The sequence below is a fragment of the Lutra lutra genome, chromosome 3 (assembly GCF_902655055.1).
Source record: "Lutra lutra chromosome 3, mLutLut1.2, whole genome shotgun sequence".
In the NCBI taxonomy this organism is placed as follows: domain Eukaryota; kingdom Metazoa; phylum Chordata; class Mammalia; order Carnivora; family Mustelidae; genus Lutra; species Lutra lutra.
In genome coordinates, this window is record NC_062280.1 from 827862 (window position 1) to 841970 (window position 14109).

The window sequence follows — 14109 nt, forward strand, 5'->3', positions numbered from 1 at the left end:
AGAAAACTTCAGTCCCAGATGGTTTCACTGGTGGATTGCACCAAACATTTAAAGAAGAAATAATATGAATTTTACATCAACTACTCCAGAAAATTTAACAGAAGGGAGGGAATACTTGCCAACCCAATCTGTGAGGCCCAAACTACTCTGGTACCAAAACCAAAAAAACATATGACAAAAAAAACCAGCCTCCAGTACAGCAATATTAGGTAAAAATATGTTCCTGTTTTCATCAGGAAACAAAATAGGAAAAATCTGCTTTGATTTTTAAAAATTCAGGTATCCAACACCGTAATATTGGTACTTTTATTCTATTATTTGAGAAAACGTAAAGGGAATGTTATTAGGAATCCAGAATTCTTCAAACTGAATTCTTATTAACAGTTTTCTTTTAGTATTTTCTATTGTAGTAGATACACCATAAAATATGCGGTTGTAACCATTTTACGTGTACAGTGCAGTAGCGTTAATTCCATTCACAATGCTGTACAATCATCACCACTATCTACTTCTGAAATCTCTTGTGGCCTCAACCAGAATTCTGTATGCATTAAGCAATAACTCACCGTTCACCCCTTCCTCTGCATGCTGGCAACCTCCACTATACTCTCTGGCTGTGTGAACTCGTCTACTCTGGACAGACACATGGAATTATGTTCTTCTGTGTCTGGTTTATTTCACTTAGCAGAACGTTTTCAGGGTTCATCCATATAGCATGAATCAGAAATTCATTCATTTTGTTTTCATGTATATTTGAAAACAGTTGGCACAAACACAAGCAAGAGTAGGCAGATGAAATTTTGATATAGTTGTTTTGATTCATTTCCTAAGATACTATAGTTTCCTAAATGAACCCTAAAAATATTATCAAAATTTGCAACAAACACTATTTTTCTGGACTCAACCCATTACTAAGATTTACTCCATTTCTAAGCCTTGTGGAACGAGGAATGAGGGGATCCCTCCAGATGGGTCATTATAGGGTTCAAGGACAGACACGGAGATAGACAGACTGACGGCAGAGTGGTGGTGGTGCTGAGGGTGCGATATAGCTGAAGGGATCTGTGGCATATTATGTTTGGTGATAAAAACCCTACATTTTATTAGGGACATAGGGATTGATACTTTCACACTTCTGATGTTGAAATAGCCTAATCAACAATACAATATCCACTCAGTCTGGAGAGAATGCTACCAGTACACTTTGATTTGGGAATTCCTTCCAATAAATCCATGTCACCTCGGAAAACTCGCCCACCAGATGGAACAACTGGGATAGAAATATTGCATCATTGGGACTTCCACTGCGGACCATGGTGTCCTTTTACTCTTTTATTTTTAAAGTAAAATTAAAACGTGTTTATTCCAACCGAGAGAGAACATAAAATCCCAAGGGAAGGCCTGAAGAGAGATGAATAGAGCAGATTTGACATGGGTCCAGAGCTTTTGGCTATTGGTTCTGGAAAGAAGAAATGTGGAAAAGACTAGTCACCCTCAACCTTTTGTTAGTTGAATCTTTTTGTTCCCCAAAGATTTTATCTATTTATTTGAGAGAGAGAGAACAGAGGAAGAGGGAGGAGTGGACTCACTGCTGATTGAGCAGAATGTGGAAAGCGGGGCTCAGTCATAGGACCCTGACTCCATAACCTGAGCTGAAAGCAGCCACCTAACAGACTGAGCCACCCGGGCGCACCTTGGTAGTTGAGTCTAAGCTCTTGTTCTACACCTAGCACTTGGAGAAGAAGTGGAAACAAGGAAAGAAGAGTAATGGGAGGACTGGGTTCCTGGAAATGGTGTATCCCACCAAGAAACCAGTTACTGAGGATCTCAGAGACCCAAGAGAGATGGTCTAGCATGAAAGAATTTTCTGGAATAACTTGTACCCTTTCTTCGTTTTGGTTAGATTTAATACTCAGAAATGAGGACTTCATTAGTCACTCAATTTCTTTTTATATTTTTTAAGATTTTATTTATTTATTGGAGAGAAAGAGAAGGAGAGAGAGAGAGCATGAGAGGGGAGGGTCAGAGGGAGAAGCAGAACCCCTACCAAGCAGGGAGCAGGATGTGGGGCTCAGTCCTGTGACTCCAAGATCATGACCTGAGTGGAAGGCAGTTGCTTAACCAACTGAGCCACCCAGGCGCCCAAGTTACTCAATTTCTTGAATTCAGACTTCTCCAAACCACAAAATAATCAAAAGGAATTATAGTAATGATATTTTTCTATAACAACTAATGCATTTAAGAATATTTGTTTTGAAAAAGGCAACTCTATAAATTAATTTCCCAAGTTAAATATTTTAGATGGAAAACAGAAAAGGGAGGGGGTTGGAGACAGCCTTTATTGAAATAGGTGAGTTAAATTATAGTACAGTTCCTCGATCACATCTACATACCAAAAATAAATTGGTAATACAATTAACTTATTTTAACCAATATTATTATTATTTAACTTATTTAATGTATACTAACAAATATTTTGAAAACCCTATTCTAAGTACTTCCCTTCCCTTTTCATTTTGTCTTTCCTGCCCTTTACTTTTTTTTACTTTTTTTTTTCCTGCTAATTACGTGGTGATATGAGGTGCAATCTGTCTTAAAAATTCCAGACACTGAATTTAAACCAACCTTTTCTAAAGAATATATAGCACATTGACTATTTGGTTAGCTGTTATGTATTCTGGGAATAAGTAAAGCCTTTTGAACTTGGCCTTTTCTTCCAGTAGTTACTCATCTCGTCCAGTTATATTTTGAATTTGAATAATACAGATAACCAAGATCAGGGAATTAATTCTGAAGAAAAGAGTAAATTAATGTTATGAAAACTACAATTTAACACAAAATAATTTTCCACTTCATAAATTATCTTTCAATTTAGCAAAAATGTTTATTAGAGAAGCTTCTACTCAAAACAGTTGTGCGACCAACACATAAGTGCAGCCTTGGGTGACAGACAAGCCATCAGACCAGTAAGTACTGAGCGTGTAACCCATCTGGACGGGAGCCACGTTTCCCAGAGGGATTTTGACCCAGTCATTGGAGGTGAAACAAATTCTTAAAGATATCAGACTATACCTTTAAAAAAACAAAAACAAAACAAAATTTGTGCCATTCAGCACACCTAATAGAAAGAGGAACCAAATGGTAATGAGTATGTCATTAAAGTTCTCCAGCAAGATTCTATGGACGGTCACCTAAAGACAAATTTGGTTTCCCAGTGTAACTGTTCAAATTTTAAAGTATTTTAAAGTTTTGGTTTTAAGTCTATAATGTTAACTATCTGTAATTAACTGTAATTATCTGTAATTAATCTGTAATTAATGTAATCTCCATTGATCTCTGAGTATTTAATATCATTTTATTAACCCACAGCCTCTGAATCAAATTTCATACTCCAACACATTTTCAAAGACATTATTCACTTTTTAGCTTAAAGATTAGATGAGATACAGATAGTATGTCTTGAAATAATCATCACTAGAATGATGAATTACAAGTATCTAAAAATGTTTTCGGAAAGGGTTGTGTTAGGTTTAAAAACTTTGCAATATCTCAAAATTGACATGTTTTCCTTCTGACATAAATATTAGGCCTTTACACATAAAATATGGCTCTCTGGGCTATATGTTTCCTGCTTGGGTTCTGCCCTTTTTGTTTATCACACAATTTACAAAGTCATTTGTGACTAATTTCCAGAGCACTGTGACTCAGTGTGGCTGTTGCTTATCTTTTCTGTTTTTCCTACATGGCTCTGCTCTTGGCCTTCATTTTTTGGTAATACTTACATAAATGAGCTTTCTCCATCATTAAATAACTTGGTCTCATTGTAGTTCTGTGGTGGTGTGCTTCTATATTATGTGCTTTTATTTACTAATGTCTTTTCATAACCATCACGAACATGATAGTACATCAAGGAGGTCTATGTAAATCTATTGCTCTAATTAACATAATTACACTATCTGTAGTGCAATTCTTATCCTTATATATTCTTATTTAAGTATCTTAGAATACGAGCTTTGGTCTTTAAAGACTTGTAAAGCATTTCCTCGGAGAGGCTTAGTTCCTGTAGGCATAAAATATTTAATTTAGATTACAAGAATTCTAATGTTTATACTTCATTTTAACTGTCAACAATTAAAAGGAATGAAAAAAAATTCTTTAAACATGCCAGAGTCTCATTATCATATTTCTTTGTATGTTAATAAATAATATTTAAAAGTAAACCAAATATTCGGAAAATTCTAATTAAACACACAATTAGTAAGATCCGCCACTACAAGTGGAAAATTATAAGAAAGGCTACACCTCACCAACTTCTGAAGGAAAAAGCATAAAGGTATGCTGCACATACATTTCCTTAAGAAGGCAAAGTGCAAAGAGCTGAATTTTGTGAGTTTACTTTGTTTAGAGAAGGGTCAATTTCCCTTGCGGGTTAAACCACAATGGTCCTCCTCCACCAGGCTTTGCCTCTCAGTAGGACCCTGCTCTTCTCCCAAAAACAAGAAAGATTATTTCTCAAGGGCTAGAAAGTATATTGCCAAATACTCACGAGTAAAATCTCTGAAGAAAGTTCTTAGAAAGATTTTTTTCAACGCGGAGTTGAGGGTATTTTGTTTTCCCTTCCGGGCAGTGAAGAGAGGACTTATCTTTTCCACGTCTTCTTTTAAACAGATCAAGAAACTGGGGAGTGGAGAATAGTGCCAGATGTAATCTGACCCTGCCGGCAGCAGAGCGCCAGGAAGGAGTTGAGGATCCCACGGCCCAAAGTCGCTCCTGTCTATTGGAGCAGGGAGGGAGCCTCAGGGCTGGTTTCAGAGATGGAGGGTGGTTGGGACGACCCAGGCTTCCTGTTTAGGTCACTCCAGCAGTATTTAGGCTAATGTTGCCAAACTCTTTGAAAGGCTTTTCTTTTATGGACGAAACAAAGGAAACAGCTTAGACTAAGAATTCACGATTACTGTTCTTAAATAAGCCTTTCTTCTACTTTCTAGGATTCCTTTTGTATCAGTTGAAAAAACAAAGCACTTTTCCCCCCAGAGTTATATATTTTTAAAGCAGTCTATATGTAGTATTACATTGTTACCTAATAAAATGACCTTCTTTGCAGTTTGTTTTTTCCTCAAATTATTTTATCCATGGTATCAGTGCACTTGCGCAAAACTCTGGGGCTACTCAAGTTTCCTGTGATTAGAGAGGGAACACGCGGCCTTTTCTGTTGCAGCACACGCGGCTGTGAGCCCCGCAGCTCAGCTAGTTGCTGGTGTTGCAACTTCGGTCAGTTATTTAAACTCTCTTGTGCCTCTGTTTCTTTTTCCCTAAAATAATGATAATAAAAGTTCCCAGGTTTGATATAAGAGTAAATGTATTAATACGTATAAATGTATATGTACATATAGCACATATAAAGTACTTGAGAGAGGCTCCCACACATAGCAAACCTTCGATAAATGTTAACTATTGTGTGTGTTACTGTTTATTGTATGATGATGACGATATTAACATTTTACATGATTTGTAAGTACTTAACTCTGCCCCGTTGCTCTGCTGTAGGCTGCTGTCATGGAGACTAACCTTTGGGATTTTCCCAGTGGAATTACGGTCATATCAGACTAAGATCACTAGAGCTTTCCTAAGACATCAGAATCCACTATGCCCTGAAACCTTAGGTCATTTGATCAGAAAATCCACCCGTTTCTTGTTTTCTCCGTTTCAGACTGTCTTTATGCCTTTGACTTTTTTTGATTCATTCCTTTGATCTCCGGTTAAGGGGTAACTTTTCTTCTGTTTTTAATATTTATTGAATAACTATTAAGTGTCTTGCTCATAAATCACATTTAATTCTCACAACTAGCTTATGAAGAAGGTCTTCTCTTTATGATGTAGGTGCCCAGGGCAGGCCACCCCAAGATGGCCCACTTTGGCATGAAGTTTACTTTTTCATTAAAAGCAATCAAAACAGGGCACCTGGGTGGCTCAGTAGATTGGGCTTCTGCCTTCAGCTCAGGTCATGATCTCAGGGTCCTGGGATTGAGCCCCACATTGGGCTCTCTGTGGGGAACCTGCTTCCCCCCTCTCTCTCTGCCTGCCTCTCTGCCTACTTGTGATCTCTCTCTCTGTCAAATAAATAAATAAAATCTTAAAAAAAAAGGCAATCAAAACCCAGCAGATTCAGAAAAGTCTATTTACTTCCCCCACAATCTCCTAAAATAATTTATGTATTTATTTTTAAAGATTTTATTTATTTATTTGACAGAGATGACAAGCAGGCAGAGAGAGAGGGGGAAGCAGGCTCCCCGCCGAGCAGAGAGCCCGATGTGGGGCTTGATCCCAGGACCCTGGGATCATGACTTAAGCCAAAGGCAGAGGCTTTAACCCACTGAGCCACCCAGGTGCCCCTTGCCTGAAAGAATTTAGATAGAATACTTGCTCCAGGAATAGAGCTGTTGCTAGAGATAACTACAATACAACTTGAACTAGGCATGGTAGACAGATTTGCTCTTTTTTATCTTCCAGTGAATTGCATTCTTTTCTTTTAATGTCCTAGACCCCTACGCCCTTCTCCTTAGTTCAAATGACACATAGACCTCATTTTGCCTATCTTTGGAATTTCCACGCCTGTGAATTACCCATACATACAAAATTAGTATTATTTTCTCCTATTAATCCATCGTGTGTCAATTTAGTTCTTATTCCAGCTAGAAGGACCTTGAAGGACCAATTAAATGTTTCCTTCCCTGCAATAGTGTAGGAGAGAAAAAAATAATTTTCCCTCTACCCTTCTAGGTTCTTGGCTGACCACTCTGTGATAAAAAGATCAACAGGAAAAAACAAACACAAGTGTAATCACATGTATGCTTACTGTATACAAGGGAGATACCTAGGAAAACTGAGTAACTCCTTGAAGTGGCCCAAGCCACCACCCTAAACATCTCTAAAGACAAAAGACAATGTTGGGTGTGGGTGAGCAGTTATGGGAGGCTACTGGGAAAAGACAGTAACCGAGGATGCGGTTGCTCTGCGAATTTAAGTCATTGCCTTCTCCACTGATAAATTCCAGCTAGAGGAAGGGAGAGGGAGACCCTGTATAGATGGAGACTTCTCTTATAAATGTAAATGTCCCTTAAAAAAAGGTAACTTCTCCATTTTCAAAGCTTTTCCTGTATCTGGCATTTTTTCAAGAAATATTCACCCTAAGTAGGAGATACAGACTTCCAGTTATGGAATGAGTAAGTCACAGAGATAAAAGGTGCAGCCCAGGGAAGACAGTTAATGGTGTTGTATGGTGACACATGGTAAGTGCTACACTTGTGGTGAGCATAATGACCAAGCATTGTCTTGTATACCTGAAACTAAAGTAACATCATAAGCAATTAAAGAAATTCAAATAAATAAATAAATAAATAAAAGTTATAAATCAAGTCAACAAAATAGTAAATACGTTCTATTTTTCTAACTTGGAAAAACAAACAAACAAAAAAACAGCCTACAATTACCCTTATACCAAAGAAGAGTATTTTTGGGGTGATAAATTCCACTCCTTTTTAAAAAATATTTTATTTATTTATTTGACAGAGAGACAGTGAGAGGAGGAACGCAAGCAGGGGGAGGGGCAGAGGGAGAGGGAGAACCAGGCTCCCTGCTGAGCTAGGAGCCCCACAGTGGGGGGTGGGGGGGCTTGATCTCAGGACGCTGGGATCATGACCTGAGCCAAACACAGACCTTAGGGACTGAGCCCCCCAGGTGCCCCTCCACTCCCTGTCAGTGGCCACACTTCACAGGTTAAGGAAGGAGGATTATGATCTGTGGATTCAAATCTGTGGTCTGACTTCAAAGCACTGTGCTCCTTTACCACACACATTCTGTAATTCACACCAGAACAAAGCTTTGCTGTGTGCTAAAACTTCACTTTTAACAATGAAACGTTGCTGCATAATCATTCCCCTATTACCTCCTATCCTGCCACTCAAGAAAGCCAGGTGGGAGACAATGGTGATTGGAATAAATGCGGGGTCCCTGGACGGCTCCGTCGTTAAGCCTCTCCCTTCAGCTCAGGTCATGATCGCACGGTACGGTTAGGGTTAGGGTTAGGGTTGGTACGGTACGGGTTCAAGCCCAGCCTCGGGCTCCCTGCTCAGCGGGAAGCCTGGTCTCCCTCCTCTCCCACTCCCCTGCTTGTGCTCCCTCTCTCCCTGTGTCACTCTCTTCAAATAATAAAAACAAAACAAACAAAGAATAAACAGAGAGAATGCGCAGCCCCAGGAGACAAGGAAAGAATGAAAGCACGAGCAGGGCTGGGAGCAGGACAGGTGAGAGAGGACGCCCCGGCTCCCCAGCCAAGTCCCTCTCCAGGTCCAGTTCAAGCTCTTCTAAGCACTCGGAAACATATATCCTTGTACCAATCCCTTTTTCCCTCGTTAAAAAGAAAAACACAGGCTCCCCATGGCATCAGGTAGGCCAAATCACTAAATTGGGGCTTAATACCTACTTAACTAATTGCGATTTCAACCTCCCCCCAAAATGTCAATCTTAACTGGTTATTCAGGAACTTCCTGATAAGCACAAGCGAGGGGATCTGCGGCCGGGGCCTCCACGTTCCCCAGAGCGGGTACTCAGCTAGTAAGACCTCTTGCCCTTAGCCCTAAGCAAGATGACTTTACCTGGGACAATCTTCTCTTTTCATTTGCTAACGACCTTCTTGTTCCAACCCTGCTTAGAAAGACCTTCCGTTTTGTAGGGTTCCTTGGAGCTCTGCTCTATTTTCTAGATGGGATGATGCCAAATTCAGGACTTGTTTAATAAAGCCCATTTGATCTTCATGTCTACTTGGTTGGATTTTTTTCTTTAACACCCTAAAGTCATCGAAGAAATCTGCTTTCTGTGAGGTAAAGAACTCTATTTGGAAGAGCGACCACTGAGCTGAAATGAACTCCCCAGAGACCGTCCATTTCACATTTACGTTGCACTCAGCATCAATGAAAACCTTTCACCGTTTTGTGTCCATGTAGCTGACACAAACTGGCATATTCTTGTCCCAAAGAGAACCTGGGGACACGACGGAAAGCGATTGTTGAGATGAGACAGTCACTGTCACTACCCGGTCTGTGGACTCAGCTTCTCCCTTCCCTGAGCTCTGCCTGCGCCTGTTCTCGAGGGTTTACCCCCAGTTTGCAGTCCACTCTGTACAAGTCTGAGTCTAAATTAGTTGGATTAAAAAAAATGTTCTCACCAACAATTCGACTATTTGCCACTGATCTTAAAGCTCTTTTTGTCATCAGGATCTGAGTGTTTCAATACCCACCTAATCCTGGGGACTTTTCCTTTTCATTCCTTCCCATTCTCTGTGAACGTTTTCCTTCCAGCTCTCACACAACTCAAATACACTCAGGCTCTTTACTATGAGTTTGTTCATATCTTATCCAAGCTATAAAACAGTCTTTTTTTTCCTTTATTAGTCCAATGTATCAGGAAACATTTCCTAATTTCATTCATTAAGAATCTTGTCCATTAAAATAGATGGAATGTTTCAACAAGTTCAGGTAACTCTACAGGAGCGAGACGGATCCGGAAGGAACTTATTTCCTTAAAGGAATTGCAAGGAGAGCACACAGTGTTGCAACATAGAGAACCACAAAATCCAACAGGATGTTCCAAACCAACATCTACAGAAGATTTTATAAGCATTTTTTTTAAAGATTTTTTTTATATTTATTTATCTGACAGACAGAGATCACAAGCAGGCAGAGAGGCAGGCAGAGAGAGGGGGAAGCAGGCTCCCCACCGAGCAGAGAGTCTGATGCGGGGCTCGATCCCAGGACCCTGAGATCATGACCTGAGCCCAAGGCAGAGGCTTAATGACTGAGCCACCCAGGCATCCCTAAAGTACCTATTTTTACTAATGTGAAAAACTTGTTCTGTTTTAACCATTAAGTATCTCAATTTTCTTAATTTCCAAAAAGAGATTTCCAAAAAAGCAATTCCAAAAGCAATTCTTCTCATAGGGAAGAAGGGAATTAGATATATGTTGGGGAGAAAGGGAATACTTAGCTTCTTTTTTTATTTTTCTCTGTGGTAGATTATGTTATTTGTTTTTACATTCTCTGCTCCTCCCTTGGGGTCCCTCTTTGATAATCAGGGACAAGAGTATATTTTCCCTCCACATCGACATTAAGTTTTGCTCTATTGCTAGCTTCGGCTAATAGAATGAGCAGATAAAAAACAAATGAGCAACAGCTAAACAGATTTTTATGAGCTTTATGGGAAATTTATGAATTTTATAGTTCTATACTTATTTTCTTCATTTTCTCTGACAGATGACTCTCATGTCCCCCACATGAGGGTTATTCTTTTGAACACTTTACTGTGGTTTCACAATAAAGAGGAAATGGGGCACCGGCACAGATGACCCACCAAGGTCACTGAAAATAAACCCTGTCTTGGTAAAAGCCCTACGGATTTGGGGGGAGCTTTTCTCTCCAGCATGACTTGGGCAGAAATGAATACTACACTCTCCACTTACAGACCTTCTTCCCTCGAAGATCTAGTATCCTCACTGCATCCATATTACTATATTGTATAACCCCGGGGACTGAGCTAAACTGGACCCTTGAACTGAATTCCTTCTGTCTCTCTGGAGCCATATTCTTTTTTTGGTTTTTCTTTCTTTCTTTTTCCCCTATGCACTTCATTGCCAGGTAGGAAGTGATCTGAGGGGAATGCCCTCTGGAGGTTTACTGACGGTGAGCTGCCCCGTAAACAGAATCAAACACCGATCCATCTGAAATCCGTCGCAGCCTGGAGGAAACTGTGTAGCAACATCATAACAACAAAAGGGTATTTAGGAATTTTATGGCCACAAACTGACTATAGTTAGAGAAAACTAGTACTTCTCTAATTTGGTTGAATTTTCACATGGAAATCAAAATGAGCGCTTACATACAAACTTCAACTAGAATCATGTTACTTTTGTTCTCTGTAGTTCATATTTTTATTAATAGGACAATTCTTTTTTGTGAGAATGATTGTTGGGAAGTAGCGGTAACAGCGGGACCTTGAAGGTCTAGTCATGGCTGAGGGTGATGTGGCGTTCTCAGATCTTCCCAGGACCCTCGGTCGTAACTCGGGTTACTAACAGGAAGACATCTTGAGCAAATGATTTTTCTTATCAGACAAAACATATTAACTAAGAAAACAGGGAAAGCTACATTTTTGTATCATCTGTGCTTAGGCATTGCATTTCATAATTACAGCTACTTATTGATTTTTTAAAATGTAATGTCTCAGAGGTAAAATAAAACAAGTTGAATTCCTAACTTTTTCTTTCTAGGTATCTAGAATCAGATAGTCTATTAGTTAGCATGGTGAGATTACTTAGAACTTTTGCTTTCATTAATGTGCTTTCCCCCCCAAATCTTATTCAGTTTGTCTTACTCCTCTGTGAGAATCTGGAATGTATATCTGTATCTCTAAAACATTAATAAAGAGGTAAATGCTTTTGCTTTTCACTGATGAGATGGGATTTGTTATACATCTACCTCTGTGAAGTAAGTCCCATGGAAGTGACACGTCTGTTAAAAAAGCATCATGCAATCTTAGGTCACAGTAATTGATCTGTATCATCTAGCAAAAAGAAAGTAACATGCCCACTTCACTTTGTGGTATTTTGCTCTCCTATCTGGACAAAATTGTAGAGAACAAGTGTGAAAGCAGAGTGTGCTCACAGTAGCAAGATAAGACCTAGTTTTTTAAGGCAAACACATTTATATATCTTATAAATACATATGGCTAAAATATTGATGCAACCTGAGATATTTAATTTTAAGAGGAGAACTCAAACTGTGGGGAGTCGTAGTATATATTATCTTGAAGTATTTAGGAGGTGATTGTGTAGAAACAACAGTACCTTTGTTCTGTGTCGCTCCAGAGAGAATAATTAGGTGGAAGAAGCTACTGGGGACACGTGACCACTGTGGTTTGAGGAGAGAGGATGAGCCGCTCAGTGGTGAGGAGTGTGTCTGCTCCTTGCAGCGGTGAAGGAGGCCCAGAGACATGCGGACGTTGTTCTAAAGACGCCTGACACCGGGTGAGAGAACTGGACCAACAGATCCGGGGAGCTGCCTCCAGTACTCAAAACCCTTGAGTGCTTTACTCCTTGATTAGTGGAAATGATAATACAGCTACGCATATAAAAATAACATAAATAACAGACTAACAACAGTAATTGGTGCTCACTTAAGGCTTATTTGTTGCCAGACATTGTTCTCCACGTGTTCTACTTAAGGAACCATCATGAAATGGGTAATTCTATTTTTCTATTTGGACATTAAGATAAATGGTTCATTCACTTGTGCAAACTCGAAGAGCTAATAAATGACTGTGGGATTTGAATCCAAATAGTTTGAATTCTGAGAATACAATTTAAATATTAGGTCACACTACCTCGCTGTTTTAGGCCTTATGTCACCTTTCTTACATGTTTCCATAGCCATAATAACTACGTAATGTCCTTCATAAACTAGAAAAAAATTTTCTTAAAGACACTCTAGAAAATTTCTAAATTAAATATAGTCAGAAATAGAGAAATTCTATCTCTATTATACAAAAGATTACACACTGCTTTGTGCATGAGTAGATATTTACAGTGATATTAAGTGCAGTATTTTTATAAAAATGTAAAATTAAAAGCAAAAAAATCAATCAATGTGGAATAGATAAACACATTGTGGTGATCATTTGGTAGAATCTTATTGGAGAAGTAGGTGTTCATGAATATCTGTGAACATGTCCGGAACTCAAAAATAAATCAGTAAGTTAAAAACATGGGTGCCCGTGGCTCAGTCAGTAGAGCATATAAGTCCTGGTTTAGATGTTCTAAGTTTGAGTTCCATACTGGGTGTAAAGATTACTTTAAAAATCTTTTTTAAAAAACCCTCAAAAATTGAGAACATCATTTACTGGATTCCTGAGTGGCTCAGTGGGTTAAGCATCTGCCTTTGGCTCAGGTCATGATCCCAGGGCTCTGGGGTCGAGTCCCACATCAGGCTCCTCACTCAACAGGGAGCCTGCTCTGTCTCTACCTGCTGCTCTCCCTGCTTATGACAAATAAATACATAAAGTATTTTTTAAAAAATCACGTCACTTTGGAAGCACACAAAAGTAACACTGTATATTAAGTAAAGATGTGTATGCAGTGAAAGATGCACCTGTGGTAGCTGGTTGTTCCGGAAGAAAGGAAAAGGGAAGGAAAGAAGAGGAGCGTGAACGGGAAAGGCTATAAATAGTGGAGCTTTCAGTTGTATTTCTAATATTTTATACTTTTATATAAAAATACTGCATAATACTATATTTTATATAAAACACTATGCAGCAAAATGTAAATAACTTCATGTAAAATACATAGAAAATATGAAAATGTTAGCATTTATTAACTGCAAATGATCATTACTTGGATTCTTGATGTTTTATTTCTTGGGCTTTTCCTTGATGATGAATATTTAAGTTAAAAATCAATCAGAGCATATAACAACACAACACTGGAGAGAGAACATTTCCACTGTTCGTTGTCTCCGAAATGTTTAATTTTTGAAATTCTAAAATCTTCCTAAATAAAAGCAAAAAGTATAGCATCAAAGCAACGTTAAAAGGAGAATAACTTCTTGAAACATTATTCTGTTCGGCCATTTTTATCACAACGTGACTAAAAGAGTCGGGAGTTTTTACTTTTATAACATGAGGCTGTTCTCTGTTGTAATTTTCAGTCAATGTACAGGAAAGGCAGAAGCGTTTCCCGGCCGACATCACTACAGTTTCACAGATCCGACACCAGCAAGTGCTAATGCAATATCCCCGCGGGACGAACACGATCACCCTCTTCTAAATGTGCTGATTTTTCTTTTTGGTGGCCTTTCTCGCCGAGGCAGTGACCAGCCTTGGCAGGACGTGTGACCCGGAGCACAAGTCCCCGGCGGTCTGCCCCATGCACGTGGCACAGCAGGTGCCTTCAGAATTTTGTCCTCAAAGGGGATTCCTTTTTTGCCTCCGTTTTGCCTTTATTGTGAGGAAAATGAATAAATAAAGTTCCTTGGGCTATGGCTACTCTATAGACAGGAGCGTCTA

At 39.1% G+C, this 14109-nt stretch overlaps 1 protein-coding gene across 9 annotated transcripts in view; it reads right to left on the reverse strand.

Annotated features, from left to right (window-relative positions):
• The window catches only part of TFPI (tissue factor pathway inhibitor), a 90269-nt gene that overhangs the window by 60862 nt on the left and 15298 nt on the right, over positions 1-14109 (reverse strand). For 7 of the 9 annotated variants that reach the window (XM_047721375.1, XM_047721374.1, XM_047721376.1 and 4 more), the window contains one exon: positions 4547-4856. The exons of 1 other annotated variant lie outside the window; for it this stretch is intronic. The gene's annotated coding sequence lies outside the window, so the exon portion shown is untranslated. Of the gene's footprint in view, positions 1-566; positions 586-4546; positions 4857-14109 lie in introns of those variants that run through there. One more of the 9 variants, XM_047721372.1, reaches the window with a different exon arrangement.